At 39.7% G+C, this 15634-nt stretch overlaps 1 protein-coding gene across 1 annotated transcript in view; it reads right to left on the bottom strand.

Annotated features, from left to right (window-relative positions):
- Nucleotides 1–15634, bottom strand: part of Etfbkmt (electron transfer flavoprotein subunit beta lysine methyltransferase) — a 37351-nt gene that overhangs the window by 12494 nt on the left and 9223 nt on the right. The window contains exon 2 of the mRNA XM_076852749.1: nucleotides 14958–15083. The gene's annotated coding sequence lies outside the window, so the exon portion shown is untranslated. The remainder of the gene's footprint in view (nucleotides 1–14957; nucleotides 15084–15634) is intronic.

Here is a 15634-nt window from a genome sequence, read left to right as displayed (position 1 = left end):
GAATCAGACCATTTCTCTCTAGTTCAAGCCACCGCCTCTCTGGCCTGAATTACTGCAATAGTCTCCTAATAGCCTCCCAGCTCCACTTTGCCCCCTGTAATCTACTCTCAACAAAAAAGCCAGAGTGGCCGGACGCAGTAGTGCATGCCTGTAATCCTAGCATCTTGAGAGGTTGAGACAGGAGGATTGCAAGTTCAAAGCCAGCCTCAGCAACTATAAGACACTAAGCAACTCAGTGAGACCCTGTCTCTAAATAAAATACAAAATAGGGCTGAGGATGTGGCTCAGTGGTCTAGTACCCCTGAGTGTTCTGTCCCCCATGCCAAAAAAGAAAAAAAGCCAGAGTGATTTCTTTCAGAGGAAATCAGGTCAAATCAATGCTCCACTCAAAACTCTCCAATAGCAAACCACAGACCTTTCCTGCATCAAGGCCTCTTTACCTTCACTTCCCACTACTTTCCCCTTTTCTTTCAACTTTTTTTTTTTTAAGTTATCAATGGATCTTTTATACCATTTGTTTATTTTTTTATATGCTGTGCTGAGGATTGAACCATCCAAGTCACTGGAGTCACAGGCATGCCCAGTTCTACATATTTTCTTCTCAGAAAAGCCAAAGTCGTTAGATGGCCTTGAGTTCCTGTAATGGCCCTAGCCACTTCTCTGATGTCATTCTCAACACCCTCCTGTTCTTATGAGGATTGAACCACCCTGACTTCTGGTTGTTCCTCCTACCAGTGAAGGGAGCTTTTGCATGGTTCTTGCTCTCCCCCAGATATCTCTGACTCTTCTTCAAAAAACTCTTCCTGCTTCCTTCTCATCTGCTCACAGGTCATCACCTTAGGGAGACTGTCTGATCATGCTGTATGAATTAACCCCACCACCATTCATTCCTGGTCTTGCCCATCTTATTTTTCTCTTTTGAAAGATGTTTCAAGCACAGAGTCAAAGGTAAAAATTTACAAGTTCATTGTGGAGAAAATAAAGAGCCCAGCTTGGCTAGAGATGGACATGGATGAGGGCCAGGTAGTGGGAGATGAAATGAGACAGTGTGAGACCAGCTGGTGGATGGCCTTGAATGCCAGGCTTAGAAACTTGGATTCCATTAGGAATTTTAATCAGGAGTCATGGCAGGTGTGTGATCAGAGGAGAAAGTAAATGAAAACAGCCTTTCAGTAGCTATCAACAAATTCATGGCCTCTAAAAATAAAGTGCACAAAGTAAGGAGTGTCGGGAAGGTGAAAGAAAAGCTTTCTTATAACCAAGTTCAAACTACTCTGTTTTATAATTATATATATTATTAAATATGGAAAGATAGCTCAGTTATCCTCCCCAGGGTTCAATCCCCAGTATCAAAAGAAAGCAACAAAAGAAAAGAGAAAATGTATGTCTCCTTCAGATAGGCTCAGATGTCCAAGTCTATAATTAGCCACTGTTAATAGAGATGATATACCAACAACCTTGCATCACCTCCGGGACATGTGCTGTCTCCTTTATACAAAGAGTTTAGTTTAATCTGCCCACAACCTTGTTCAGAGTGGGAGGAAATGTTATGTCCTCTTAACTTTTCTCTGGAATCACAAGCTAATAGAGAAGAACCTTCAGTGTCATTTACGCTAACTCTCACCAAACATGAATTTTCTCTCTGACATCTTATGATCTCTAGTTTCTTCCTATTAAGTCATGTCAGTTTCTGAGAGAAGGGACTGGGGAGCATATCACAAAGACTATCCCAATTCACTCAGCTCATGATGTTCTTCAGGAGCTAAAAAAAAAAAAAAAAAAAAAAAAAAATCAGAGGAAAATATTGCTACTATTGCAATGATACCAAGTGTTGCTTATATTTGCAGTAGCAAAAATTTTATCTGTATAAAAACATAAGAGCTGTGGGCTGGGGCTGTAGGTCAGTGGCAGAGCGCTTGTGTGAGGCACTGGGTTCAATCCTTAGCACCACATATAAATAAACAAAGGCATTCTATCTACAACTACAAAAAAAATTAAACAAAAAACATAGGAGCTACAGGTGTAGCTCTGTGGTACAGGGTTTGCCTAGTTTATTTTCCCCTCCAGGACTCCAACCTACTTCTACTTTCTTATTATTTTCTGTGGTAAAAGTATGGGAAGGGAATTCAGGGGAAAGTAAAATAATATTTACTGGGTACAACTCTATGGCAGGCTCTTGTCACTTCTCCCTAATTTTCATAATGACCTTGTGAGGCAGAAATTCTTATTCCTAGTTTTAATAGAGTAGATAGAACTAAGGCTATACAGGTTAAGTAACTGGCCTAAATTCACACGGGCCTGGAAATGGCAGAACTTGGATTCACTTCCAGGTCACTTCCTTCTGTGTTATGTCCCTTTCACTCTTTATCAGCAATCCCTGGGATAGCTGGTTCAAATGGTGGTTCCATTCCAAGTTTTACCAAAACTGCTGTGCTTCAACAACCACTTAGGCATTTTTAGCTTCAACAAATAAAGACTTGGACATAAGTAGCAATGCTGGGGAAGAAGCTGAACCCCCTATATTGAAGACAGTAGCCAGGAGAGTCTACCACCTTATCCTTCAGCAGATGATTCCAAAGAGTTCCAGAAACCCCAAGCACTTTGTTCCATTTTTTTAAAATTTTTTTGTTTTTTAAATTTGTTCTAATTATTTATATATATGACAGTAGAACGCATCTTGACACATTGTACACAAATGGACCACAACTTCCCCTTCCTCGGCTGAACATGGTGCAGAGTCACGCTGTTAGGTAATCATACATGTTTATAGGGTAATAATATCCATTTTATTCCACCATCCTGCCCATCCCCACAGCTTCTCTCCTCTTCTCATTCCCTCTGCACAATCCAAAGTCCCTTCATTGTGGTCCCCTCCCCATTATTGGATCAGCATCCATTTATCAGAGAAAATATTCAGCCTTTGGTTTTGGGGGTTTGGCTTATTTCACTTAACATGATACTCTCTAGTTACCAGCAAATGCCATAATCTCATTCTTCCTTAAGACTGAGTAACATTCCATTGTGTATATATACTACATTTTCTTTAACCATTCATCTGTTGAAAGGCATCTAGGTTGGTTCCATAGTTTAGCTATTGTGAATTGAGCTGCTGTAAACATTGATGTAGCTGTATCCCAGTAGTATGCTGATTTTAAGTCCTTTGGTTATAAACTGAGAAGTGGGATAGCTGGCTCAAATGGCGGTTCCATTCCAAGTTTTCTGAGGAACCTCCATACTGTTTTCCATAGTGGTTGCACCAATTTATAGTTCTACCAGCAATGTATGAGTGTACCTTCCCCCCGACATCCTCACTAACACTTATTGTTGCTTGTATTCTTGATAATTGCCATTCTGACTGGAGTGAAATGAAATCTTAAATAGTTTTGATTTGCATTTCTATAATTGCTAGAAGTGGTGAACATTTTTTCATTATGTTTGTTGATTGATTATATTTCTTCTTCTGTGAAGTGTCTGTTCAGTTCCTTAGCTCATTTATTGATTGGGTTATTTGTGAGTTTTTGTTGTTGTTGTTGTTGTTGTTGTTGCTGTTTTGGTGGGTTTTTTTTTTTTTTTTTTTTTTTGGTGTTTTTTGAATTATTTATATAACCTGGAGATTAGTACTCTAAGGTGCATGTGGTAATGATTTTCTCCCATTCTGTAGGCTCCCTCTTCATGTTATTGATTGTTTCCTTTGCTGAGAATAAGCTTTTTAGTTTGAATCCATCTCATTTATTGATTCTTGATTTTACTTCTTATGATTTAGGAGTCTGGTTAAGGAAGTCAGGTCCTAAGCCGACATGGTGGAGATTTGGGCCTACTTTTTCTTCTATTAGGTGCAAAGTCTGTGCCTAAGTCTGTAATCCACTTTGAGTTGATTTTTGTGCACAGTGAGAGAGGTTTAATTTCATCTTGCTACATATGAATTTCCAGTTTTCCCAGCACCATTTGCTGAAGAGGCTATCTTTTCTCCAATGTATGTTTTTGGAGCCTTTGTCTAGTATGAGATAACTCTATTTATTTATTTTTAAAATTTATTTATTTGTTCTAATTTGTTAGAACAAATAAATAAATGCATTTCAATTCATAGTATGCAAATGGAGCACAATTTTTCACTTCTCTGGTTGTACACAAAGTAGAATCACACCATTTGGATCTTCATACATATACCTAGGGTAATGATGTCTATCTCATTCCACTATCTTTCCTACCCCCATGTCCCCTCCCGCCCCCCTCCCTCCCCTTTGCCCTATCTAAAGTTCCTCCACTCCTCCCATTCTTCCCTCCTCCCATTATGGATCAGCATCCACTTATCAGGGAAAATATTAAGCCTTTAGTTTTTTAGGATTGGCTTACTTCACTTAGCATGATATTTATTTACATCCATTTACCTGCAAATGCCATAATTTTATTCTCTTTTTAATGCTGAGTAATATTCCATTGTGTATATATACTACAGTTTCTTTATCCATTCAAGATAACTGTATTTATGTAGAATTGTCTCTGTGTCTTCCACTCTGTACCATTAGTCTACAGGTCTATTTTGGTACCAATTGTTCCAATTAAAAAAAAAAAAAAAAACTGTTAATTTTGTGTGTCAACTTGACTAGGCCATGGGGTTCCCAGATATTTGATCAAACACTAGTTGTTTCTGAATGAGATTAACATTTGAATCAGTAAACCCAGTCAAGCAGATTATACTCCCTCATGGGGGAACGCCTCATCCAATCAGTTGAAGGCCTGAATAAAAGAAAAAAGCTGATTCTCCACCATTTGATCCAGCTATTCCACTCCTTGTTTTATACCCAAAGAACTTAAAATCAGCATATTACAGTGATGGAGCCACATCAATGTTTATAGCAGCTCAACTCACAATAGCTAAACTATGGAACCAAGCTAGGTGCCTTTCAACAGATGAATGGATAAAGAAAATGTATATATACACAATGGAGTATTACTCAGGCTTAAGGAAGAATGAAATTATGGTATTTGCCCATAACTGAAGCATATCACGTTAAGTGAAATAAGTCAATCCCCAAAATACAAAGGCCAAATGTTTTCTCTGATATGTGGATGTTAATTCACAATGGGGGAGCGAGGGGGCAGTGAGGCAGATAGGGAAGAATAGAGGTACTTTGTACTAGGCAGAGAGGAGTGAAGGAAGGGGAGAGGGTATGATAGTAGGAAGGACATTATTACCCTATGTGCATATATGACTACACAACTGGTGTGATTCTACATCATGTACAACCAGAAGAATGAAAAGTTATACTCCCTTTATGTATGATGTGTCAAAATATATTCTACTGTCATGTATAACTAATTAGAACAATTTTTTAAAATTTAAAAAAAAAAAGTAACAGAGAATTCCTCCTGCCTACCACCCTTTGATTTGAGACATCAACTTTTTTCTGCCTTCAGTCTCAAACTAAAACATTAGTTCTACCTGAAGGCAGGCTGGAATGTACCCTGGGTGTTACTGAGTCTCCTGCCTGCTGACACACCCTAAAAATCTTGGGACTTGCTAGATTTTATAATCATCATGTGATCTAATTCCTTATAATCTCAATATGCATGTACGTGTATGTATGTGATATGTATATATATATCACATACATGTATATGTTTATGTAATCTCAAAATACATGTAAGTATATATCACACATTTTATATATATACATATGCATATATGCATACATACATCCAATTGGTTCAGTTTCTCTGAAGAGTCCTGACAGGCTCTTTCAACAAGTTCACAGCATGGCATAATATTTTTCAGTGATTGGCAAGTTCAGAGCAGATATGCAGAAGCTATTGGTGAGTGAGTGGGACCACAATGGAGAAAGTGTCTTGGCTAAGAGGGGCTTTTCACCTGGCCAGGTATTGCTGCAGGCTACCGGGACTTTTCCCCTCTCAGTCAGCCTGTATGTAGATAATGGGGCAACTGCTGTGCTAGTGCTCTGAGCCACTTGCTCTTTCTCTTGATTAAATCAACATTTATGACTCTGACAGGTTTCACATTTGCTAAAGCATTTCCCTTAGAGACATATTAAAGCTTGACATATTAGCTTTGTCTATGATATATAATAATCAAAGACTAGTATCCCCAAATAGCTCAACTGTCAACAACTGTCTTGAGAATCTTCTTAGGGTATACACATGGGAAAACCCAAAACAAGTTAGACTTAATGCTTACCTTCAAGGAATTTTAATATGAATCTCAGTAGTTTCCAAATATGTCTTAAGCTACAAAATAAATTCTGTAAAACCGTAGAGCACAGTGGCTCTAAAGTCAAACTGTACTACTATTTCATAGCTCTGTGAACTTAGCAGGGTGACAATCTCTTAGGGCTCATGCTCTTGTCCATAAAATTAAGTGAGGTCCCTACTTCATAGGATTGTGGTGATGAGTAAATGAGTCAATGCACATCAAACTCTAAAAGAAGGATCTGGAATATAGAAAACATTCAGTAAATATCAGTAGTAATTATTATCCAAACTATCAACAAATATTACCTCCCTGCATGGGTCAAATCAGCTACTTTTCATGAGCTTAGCTCAGGAAGTCCTCCTCTGTTGGTTACTTCAGGAGTTGGAGTACATGGTTACACAGAAACATTGTCATAAATGACACTTATCTCCCAGTCACTGAACAAAAGGCTCTCTTAATCCCGTTATCACTGAGACTTGCATGCTTGCAGTTTTCAAAAACAAATTTGAGACCATTCTATTGTAAGAACAGAAAAATAATGTAACAATGATTTTTAAAAGTATATAACCAGTAGCTTCTTATTTATCTTGAAAGTTGGCACTTGAAGAAAAAAACAGGATGCATTTTAAATGGATGAAGAAGGATGTGAAAATATGAGAAGATGAAAAGAAACATCTAGGTCCTTGAAAGCTTTTGGAGGTTGATAATCTAGTTCTTTTTGAAAATCTTCTTTCATTCAGGGACTTCTATCACCCTTTCAGTCATTATTAGAAGTGATCTTGCATCTGTATATGAAATTAAAAGACAGACAGAAGAGGACAAAAGGAAAATAGAGAGATATATAGAATAGGATATGTGTGTGTGTGTGTGTGTGTGTGTGTGTGTGTGTTTATCAGATATTGTGGCACAAACCTGTGATCTCAGATACTTGAGAGGTAAAGGCAGGAGAATTGCAAGTTCAAAACCAGTCTCAGCAATTTAGCAAGACCTTGTCTCAAAATAAAACATAATAATTTTTAAAAAGTCGAGGGATGTAGCTCAGTGGTAGAGCACTCCTGGTTTCAATCCCCAGTTTAAAAAAATATATACTTATATATTATACCATATAATATATATTACATATCTTACATCTAATATTAAATAATACATGTTATATATATTTATATCTGTCTGGAATGGCATTAACTTTAAGATATAGGGTCTAGAGACTTAGGAGTGCAGCTCAATGGTAGAGCACATGCCCAGCGTGAATGACACCCTAGGTTCCATACTCAGCACCCCCCCAAAAAATGGGGAGCTGGGGCAGAATATGGAGTCTTCAAAAGGAAATATGAAATATTCCAACCATGCCTGAACTTTCAAACTTCCAGTCATTACACCTTTCAAACCTACACGTGATAAGCATTGGTACTCAGCAAATGGAGAAGTTGAATTCTTGTTCCTGCCAGTCAACCATACAGAATGCTATCTTTGTTTGACACTGCTTGTGAATTAACACTTTATTTTTATTTTCATTTATTTTAATTAAAAAGTGAAATCGGCTGGAGTTGTAGCCTAGTGGTAAAGGACTTGTCTATCATGTTTCAGGCCCTGGGATCAATCCCCAGCTCTGCAAATTAAACTATTTAAATAAAAGAAAACATTGTAAAATAAAGATAATATGTAGACCACATAAAATGAATACAGTCAGGGGGCTGGGGATGTGGCTCAAGTGGTAGCGCGCTCGCTTGTCATGCGTGCGGCCTGGGTTCGATCCTCAGCACCACGTACAAAGATATTGTGTCTGCCGAAAACTAAAAAATAAATATTAAAAAAAAAATTCTCTCTCCCTCTCTCTTAAAAAAAAAAAAAAAAAAAAGGAATACAATTAGGGCAGAGATGACCCTCAAAGAGATATATCCTAAGTCTTAGTCTAATCCTCATTCATCAACTGAAGAGGAATAGTGGAAAATCAGAGAACACGTGTCAACCATTAAAAATACTGAATATATTTGAAGATTGTGAAATAAATTTGACTATTTCATTTTATAAGAATTGAAACTCTCATAAAATATTAATTGCATGTAGTATATGAATTCAATTTTTCACTTTTGGTTTTCAGAAATGCTGTACATATGTACAAGAATAAAGAGATGTCTCTTAAAAAGCAAGGAAGCAACCTGGGCCCGGCGACTTCCCTGATGTCCACAAGGGGGCACCGTCTGCCCATAACCAGTTGGCTATGGACCTGTGAATGGAGGACAATTTCAGTTGGAAAAACAACCTGCTATTTAATGTGTTCATTCAGCTGGGACATTTATAAATTAGTATTTGTAACCTAAAGACTGCTGAGAGTTGGAATGTAATTTTTTTTTTTTCTGCATCCCTAACATACCGTGTGTAAATGTTTTTAAATGTAGTCTTGGGGTTAATTGACTCTCAACTTCACTCTCTCAAGAGCTTGCAGAAATATTCTAGTCCTGACATGGCCCCAGATGCTTTTATCTGCTACAGTAGATGATTTTATCTACTTGAAGTCTGAAACATCAAATCTAAGTGAGAATCTGACCTTAGATTTTTGTCTTAAATTAGATAAACCATGGCACTTTCATTCCTCTGTGTAAGTGCTATTTATGTCAAGGTGGGGATCAGATTCTAGACTAGACCAAATTCTCAGTCAAAATGGCGACTCACCAGCTCCATTCAGTTTCCAGGATTCTACCGCCCATGAAAACAGTGTGTTACCACATCATGGCTGCAGAGCCCTCCTCTTTTGCACAAAGGCTCCTGAGCAGTTTGTTTTTCTTTTTCAACATGTTTTCTTGCTGACAATATGATTTTTTTTAATGGTCTAAATTATTTTAAACCATTGGAAGGACACCTTGGTTTACAAAGAAATTTAGGCTGGGAAACCTAGCTGTTGCTGCTAAAGATCTTCCTGGGAAGCCAGGCACATGCCTATAATCCCAGCAGCTTGGGAGGCTGAAATAGGAGAATCTCGAGTTCCAAGCCAGCCTCAGTAAAAGCGAGGGACTAAGCAACTCAGTGAGACCCTGTCTCTAAATAAAATACAAAATAGGGCTGAGTATTGGCTGAGTGGTTGAGTGCCACTGAGTTCAATCCCTCGTACCAAGAAAAAAAAAATTCTTCCTGGGACCAGAAAGGTGGTGAAAACTTCACATTCCAGGGTCTGGTCCTTGTCCAGCTTTGGTCAGTCACAGTATACCTGTCACTGATACACTCCCAAGAAATTATTGTGTGCAGAATAATACACTGCCATTTGTTCAATCACAATGAACAAATAGGGCACAGGACTAATGATGGAGGCAATGGTGTGATGGAAAGCTCTTGGGTCACTGAGGTTATTTGAGGGCTTTACTGGTTGATTTCTCAGTGAGCACATTACTTCCAGGTGTAGGAGATACATTTCCTCTAGGGTCCCCTATATGCTACAGTATGAACAGTCCTTGTTTTGTAGTCACCACCCCTTTATGTATGTCCTACGTGGTTATTTTCCCCCATTGGTATGATTTTCAACTCCTGTGAAGGCTAAGGAAGATCTTGGAACTTGGCATGGTATGAGAATAGGATAGGCTGTGCTGGGATAATAAATAAACTGTTTTTATTTAAAGACTGGGTCTAAGATGCTTAGCCTTGCTAGGTTGTTGAGGCTGGCCTCGAACTTGTGATCCTCCTGCCTCAGCTTCCCGAATCTCTGGAATTACAGGAATTGCCACCACACCTGGCAAGGCTTGTTTTCATTCATGTTGATGTCAGAGGGTTCAACGGAGCAGTTCTTCTCTAAGCAGCAAATTTAGGAATCAAGTCTTCTTCCATGCTGTGAGTCTTCCATCTTGGAACATGTGTTAGTCAGGGTTCTCTAAAGGAACAGAATCAATAGGATACTCACATGTATGGTTATAAATGGGGATTGATTAGGATGGTTTACATGATCAGAGGCTGGAGGGTCCCACAATGGCTGTTGGCAGACTTGAGAACCAGAGGAATCAGCAACTGCTCAGTCCAAGAACCTGGAGCCCCAGAACAAGAGGGACCAATGATGCAGTACCAGTCCAAGACTAAAGGCCTGGAAGCTCCCTGAAAAATCACTCAATCTGATATCCGTGGACTATGGCAGCAGCATTCTATTTACCTGCTCAAAAAGAATCTAGCATGCATCCACCTGGACTTCCTCCTCCTTCTGCCTTTTGTTCCATCCAGCCTGTTGGGTGGTGCCATTCACATTCAGCTTAGGTCTCCCCTCAGTTTGCTGTCCCACGTGCCAATCATCTCTGGAAATACCCTCATTGACACACCCAGAGAATCTCTGACTCCCAAGCATCTCTAATCCAATCAAGCTGACAATGCAGATTAGCCCTCATAGAACCTTCACTTCCAACCATGCAGATGGAGAAAGATACCCTAAAAGATTGTGAGAGACGTTTTATGCAAAGGGAATATTGGGAAATGATAGTCTTCCTCTGTCCTGGAAAATGAAATAAGTTTTCTGAATACACAGAATTGTTTCTGCCACAATCATTTTTTTTCCTAAACAAAGGATCTTTCTGTAAATATCAGTTTCACCTTCCCATTTCAATTTCACGTTTTTGGATTCTATAAATTTCCTACTAACTGGGAGAGACAAAATATAACTTTCATATCCTAGTGACATTATCAAAAATATTTAATCTACATAAGCATTTTAATCTATATAAGCTTGGGCTGGGGATGTGGCTCAAGTGGTAACGTGCTCGCCTGGCATGCTCGGGGTGCTGGGTTCGATCCTCAGCACCACATAAAAATACAATAAAGATGTTGTGTCCACGGAAAACTAAACAATAAATATTTAAAAATTCTCTCTCTCTCTCTCTCTCTCTCTCTCTCTCTCTCTCGCTGTCTCTCAAAAAAAAAAAATATATATATATATAAGCTTTCCTAGAATGTTCCTTGATTTGGAAGAATATTCTAATTATACACCACTCTCCATAGATAGAAAAACACTGACCCTACTCTCTCTCCCTGTACTTTTAGAAAAACTTAATCTTCTGAGTTAGGCGGCTTTTTCATCATAGTGACCAAAATATCCAACAAGAACAACTGAGAGGAGGAAAAGTTTATATGGGGCTCCTGGTTTCAGAGGTTTTAGTCCATGAATAGCCAACTCCATAGCTCTAGGCTCAAGATGAGGCAGCACATCATAGGGGAAGGGCCCAGCAGAGGAAAGCTGCTCAGTTCATGGCATAGTCAGGAAGCAAAGAGAGTGGGAGGTTGGGGGTGGGAAGGGGAGACAGAGAAGATCAACCCTTCTAGTGCATGCTCCAGTGACCTACCTCTTCTAGCCACATCCCCACCTGCCTGCAGTTACCATTCAGTCAGTCCATTCAAAGTAGGATGGACTGATTAGGTTACAGTTCTGATAATCTAATCATTTTACCTCTGAAGATTCCTGCATTAACAGGAGCTTTTGGGGGATACATCATATCCAAATCATACATTTCTGTCCCTGGCCCCCAAAAGCTCATGTCCATCTCACAATGCAAAATGTGTTTATTTCATCTCCAAGAATCCCATAGTCTACAGTTTTAGCCATTACCTAAAAGTCCAAATCCAAAGTTACATCTGAGACTCAAGGCAAATTTTTGGTTGTGAGCCCCTGTAAAAATCAAAACAAGTTACATCTGTCCAATATACAGTGGGACAGAGTAAAGTGTGCCATTCCAAAATGGAGGAATAAGTGTATAAAATGATGATATGGGACCAAAACAAGACCAAATGCAGCTGGGTAAACAGGTCCGAGAACTCTGCCTTTAACTCAATGTGCAGCATGTATGACCTATGGTGGCAATATGTTATTTGCAAAGGGCTTGGGAAGCCTCAATCCTTTGGCCTTGACAGTTGTAGTGCACATAGGCTGTCTTTTAGCTTGGCTCTCTCTGCAACTAGCAGCTTTTCTCTGCAGACAGTCCACATTACTGGCATCTTTTAATTCCAGGGGTCTCCATTCCAGATTCAGTTTCACCTTCACAACTTCTTGCATGGCCCTCTTAGGGGCAGCCTGCAGGCACTCTCATCCTGCTACACTTTACCTGGCCTCCCAGGCCTTCCTTTGAAATCTTGGTGGAAACCTTTGTGACACCCTAACTCCAGCATCCTGCATTCCTGCAGAACCAGCACCATATGGATGATATCAAAGTCTGGAATCAGTTCACACAATACCTGGGTCCCCTGGCTCAGAATGGTGAAACAACTTCCTAGTTCTCACGTGTGAGCAGGGTGCCCTGATGATCTCTTCCCAAAGGAATTTTCCTTTCTATACCCTGGAGCCTGTAGGGGGTGTGATCTTATAAATTCCTGAGGTGCCCCTAAAGCATCTTTTTTATTATCTCTGTGAAAAGTACTTAGCATCTCTTTAGGAGTTATAATCTCTTTAACAACCACAACTTCCTTGGCCCCAGCTTTATAAGCATTTTTCTGGTTGAAATGCAAGTTTTTGAAATCCTTTAGTTCTGCTTTCTGTTGTTAACTCTCACAGTAAACCTGGCTAAAAGCTGCCAGCTATCCATGCAACCTCCTGAATATTGTGCTGCCTTGAAATTTCTTCTACAAGATTAATTAGTCTATCACCTTTAAATTCATCCTCACACAAAATCTCAGGACATTGACAAATATAGCCAAATTCCTTGCCAGAATGTAACACAGGTAGCCTCTGGTAAAATTCCTAATAGAGTCCTCATTTCCTTCTGAAACCTCAAGAGCACAGTCCACATTCCTCTCAACATTCTGGCCTTCTCAACTCCCACCAGACTCACACATTAAACATTCTAAAGTTTTCTAATCCGCTCCCACCAACGACCCACACAGACGAGATCAACTGGGTTTAAAAGAGCTGGATACAACATTAAGCTAAGAAAGTGGCAAAAAACCACGTGACACAGTAGTTTTCAAATCAAGGGAGGGATGGCTCTGCGACCTTAAGGGTCAGCTTCCGCTATGGAAAGAGCGCTGGAAAAAGAGACTGTGAACCCATGTTTCCTTTATATTATAGCGGAGACATCAGAGGGGGATAAGGTTTCGAGAGTGGAGCCTTGTTGTCTCATGGTCAGCAGACTGATTCACATCCTGGCGGGTCACACCCATCTCAGGTGCTGTATGGGATCTTAGGCAGAGCTAGAGACAGAGGCACAGCTGCATCATGTGTTCAGTCCTGGACAGGGAGTTGGCTGAGCCAGTCCTATCTCCTCAAGAAGCTACTATATGCAATACAATCCACACATAGCCCACTCGTGACAATCTGTATCTCTAAACTTTTTCAAACTCCTCTGCAGACCATTTCCAAAGACTTCTGAACCAGGTGGCCTGGGTAGTCACAGAAACAACCTCTCTTGTCTGTACCAATTTCTATGTTAGGCAGAGTTTTTGTCACTGTGACCAAAATACCTGACAAGAATAACTCAGAGGAGGAAAGTCTATTTGGGGCTCATAGTTTCAGAGGTCTTAGTCCATAGGTGGCTGACTCCATATCCCTGGGCCCAAGGTGAGGCAGCACATCATAGGGAAGGGCCCAGCACAGGAAAGCTGTCAGCTCATAGCACATTCAAGAAGCCGAGAGAGCAAGATGGGAAGGGGCCATAGAGAAGAACAACCCATCTAGGGCATGCTCCAGTGACCCACATCCTCCAGCCACACCTCACCTGTTCACAGTTACCATTCAATCAGTCCATTCAAACCAGGATGGACTGATTAGGTTAGAGCTCTCCTAATCTAATCGGTTTGCCTCTGAATAGTCCTGCATTAACAAGGAGCTTTGTGGGGGACATCTCATATTCAAACCATAACATCTTCCCATATACAACAAAGAGCATCTCACTAGGGCAATGTTTCCAAATTCTTAGCAGATGCCAATCATTGTTTTGTTTTGTTATTTGAGAAGGGGTTTCCCTATGTTGTGCTGGCTGGCCTGGAACTCAGTATTCTCCTGCCTCAGCCTTCAGAGTGGCTGGAGTCATGGGCATGAACCACCACACCTGGCTGATATCAATCTTTGTGATTCAGAAATTCCCAAAATTCTTAGGAATTTCAGAACCGTAAGCTCTTAAAAATGCTGCAAATTCTTCCTAATCTTATTCATTATTAATATCTGAAACAGATTTGTTTAACATTTGAAACTATTAAATTTACATATAAAGAAATTTAACCTATAATGAATATATCAACGCTGAAAGACATCAGTGCACATTAATAGGTAGTAATAATACAATGTGACATTCAGATCTGCTGGTAAGGTTTAGAGCATTGTACAGAATTTCATGTGAATATTGCTGATTTAATATTTTTCTTCCTGAATTTGTTCTTTCCTGATATACTGCTCATTTGTAAAAGGTAGTCCATATTGTCTGATTGGATTGGACTGTTTCTATCCTAGGTACTTCTGTCCTGTGAGTTTCCAGGAGTGTGATGCCTGTTTTAGTCTCCACAGCAAACCCTTCTAGAAAAAAGCTGGACAGGAATTCTAGCATGGACGCACTAAGGCAGGCCTACACTGGCTTGCTGGCTTGCTGGCTTTGATAGCCACCCTCTTACCTGCCATACTCTTTCCACCCTTGGCTGCCCTTTGAAGTGTTCTTTACCTTTTATCCTACTTCCTATTTATTTTTCAAGCTCTCCCAAAAGTTGCTTCCCTGTCAGGATCTCTAGGTTTCCCTTCTTATTCTTCTTGCACCTTTTCCCTGATTTGATGGTCGGCCTTGCCTGCCCCTGCTTACCTGCTTACCTCATAGGCCTGAGGACAGCCAGGTCCCATTGCTATCCATGCCCAGGTGACACACAGGTGTTGATAATGCACATTACCTCTGTAAGCCTTCTCAGGAAATACATATGTAAAAGTATTGTCTTACATCTATAAATGAGAAAAAAAATATTTTGTATGTTATCTCAATCTCAAGACACTCTGAGAGACCAAAAAGTCAGCAGACGTTATTATTTTTTTCCATCTGAAGACCAGAAAAATTGATGCATGTGGTAAGTGTCATAAATTTAAATAATTCTGAACATTTAACAGAGGAGGACAGGGATGGATGCTTCCCTTTTGTTCTTTGAACAGATAATTGAATGACGACTATGTGCCAGGCACTTAATCCAGTTTTTATTCTGTTGTTCCAAATTCACTAGGGAGAGAATCACTCATTTTAGTGAAAAGGAATAGGGTTCTATAATTATGATATTTCAGCTAGAGATTCATAACAAGAGGTTATAGAGGTAGATCCCACGTTGTTCGAATGACCTTTAAAATGATCAAATCTTGTTTGAGCACTTTCAGTAAATTGTTCCTTCCTTTATTGTTTCTTCATTGACCCATCTTCACAGCCAGGAGAGGAGCACATGGATCATGAGTCAGAGAGGTGACTTGGGGTTTTCCAGGGCGTGAAGTGCTTTTGCTAACATGTTCTC

This window comes from Callospermophilus lateralis, chromosome 4, assembly GCF_048772815.1.
Source record: "Callospermophilus lateralis isolate mCalLat2 chromosome 4, mCalLat2.hap1, whole genome shotgun sequence".
Taxonomy (NCBI): domain Eukaryota; kingdom Metazoa; phylum Chordata; class Mammalia; order Rodentia; family Sciuridae; genus Callospermophilus; species Callospermophilus lateralis.
Note: the sequence above shows the minus strand (reverse complement) of the source record. Positions and strands in the feature narration are given on the sequence as shown.